This window comes from Garra rufa, chromosome 16 (assembly GCF_049309525.1).
Source record: "Garra rufa chromosome 16, GarRuf1.0, whole genome shotgun sequence".
NCBI lineage: Eukaryota > Metazoa > Chordata > Actinopteri > Cypriniformes > Cyprinidae > Garra > Garra rufa.
In genome coordinates this window covers 36,075,355-36,077,528 of record NC_133376.1, presented here as the reverse complement: position 1 = coordinate 36,077,528, position 2,174 = coordinate 36,075,355, and positions in this window count along the sequence as shown.

The following is a 2,174-nucleotide window of genomic DNA, read 5'->3' as shown; positions in this document are numbered from 1 at the left end:
ATATATATATATATATATATATATATATATATATATATATATATATATATATATATATATATTTTTATTTTTTTTTTCACTCATGTATATTTTATTAGTAATGTTCACTAATCACTAAGTCTCACATTTCTGTTAAAGTACAGGTATATATATAAATAAGGCACCCCACAAAAAAAAGAAAAACGGAAAAAAAACAGTATTTTGTTTAAAAAAATTACCTAAATATCCTTGAAACAAGATACATTTCCTTAAAAACTGACATTTTTAGATAATATATCTTGAATTACGTTTATTTTTTGTTACTCTATTGGCACATAGATTTTTTTAAAGCTATAAATCCATCTAAATTCAGGTAGGTTCATGATTAAAATAACCATGTTTTACTAATAAGAAAAAAAAATCTATACATAAGGAACACTCATATTCATAATATAGCACTACTACTCACTCAAAATTGCTTAAATGTGACCCTGGACCACAAAATATTGAGATTGAGATTTATACATCATCTGAAAGCTGAATAAATAAGCTTTCCATTGTATGTTTGTTAAGATCATATTTGACCAAGATACACCTGTTTGAAAATCTGGAATCTGAGGGTGCAAAAAAACAAAATCTAAATATTGAGTGAATAACCTTTAGAGTTCAAATAAAGCTCTTAGCCATGCATATTACTAATCAAAAATTAAGTTTTCAAACATTTACGATAGGAAATGTACAAAATATCTTCATGGAACATGATCTTTATGTAATATTCTAATGATCTGAATGAATCATTGACCCATACAATGTATTTTTGGCTATTGGTACAAAATGTGGTCCAAGGTCACAAATGTCAGCAGGCAGTCATTTAAGACATTATTATAATAATAAATGCATAATTCATAATAAATGCATTAATACTAAGAACTATTTTGAGCTTTTTCTGCAGGCTTAAAGCTGGAAGCCATACTGTAAAAACTGAAGTTTTGCTGCCACCTTTTGGAGTGAAAGTTTATTTAGAGACAATTAACCCTTTTATATAATAGTTTTGTATGTTTATGATTTGGGACATGGGCAGAAAGAGTCAGGAAAGAGATGGCAAGGCTACCTGTACGAAATGTACTCATCACAAACAGTCAAAGTCCCTCAAACAGTGTTTGATTTCTGATCTCCCTGTTCATAGTTCAGAGCTCTTACAACAGAGGCAAATGCTTAGCACAGCATTCCTTGGCCAAATAACAAATCATTAGGATTCTATAATATAATTATATTAATTTTAATGCATGAAATAAAACTTCATATACAGTAAATATCACAAAAACATATAACACTAAACCAGTCTTAAGTAGCATGGGTATATTTGTAGCAATAGCCAACAATACACTGTATGGGTCAAAATGAGTCATTTTTATTTTATGCCAAAAATCATTAGGATATTAAGTAAAGATCATGTTTCATGAAGATAGTTTTTACATTTTCTACTGTAAATATATCAAAACTTAATTTTTGATTAGTAATATGCATTGCTAAGAACTTCATTTGGACAACTTTAAAGGTGATTTTTTTGCACCCTTAGATTCCAGATTTTCAAATATTTTTATTATAATTATTAATTATTTTTATTATTATTTATTGAGCTTTCAGATGACCCTTGACCCTTATGGCTGGTTTTGTGGTCCAGGGTCACATATAAGACTGTATTTAGAGCATACAGCTACAGTGTAGGTTTTTGTAGCTGTGTGCTTAATACCAGCTTTGTATCTTTTGATTTCTGAGAATAAAGTAAAACATACTTGCTTTGTTCCATTATGATGACAGATGTGCTTAGTGGAAGCACAACAGGAGTTTAACTCTGGTAATGGCTCCTCTAATCAGTGTAACAATCTGTGTCGCTAAGCATAACACTATCTACTTAGATAAATGACCCCATGCTGGTAGGGCAGCGTGTGATGGATAGCTCTGCTGCAGTATCTCCATTCTGGTTCAAGGTTTGCTGATCTCCCCTTTTGTAGCCACAAGTGGATGACATTGCGTTTTAGATAAAAATGTAGGTCCTGCTGTAAAGCCAGCTTCCGATGAGATGCAATCAATCACAGGTTGTATTTTATCTAGGTTTGTTGGCAAATAAAGCCTCGGTGTGATTTATAAATAGGCGAACAAATGATTAAATGAAATGTCATTTCAGTTTCATG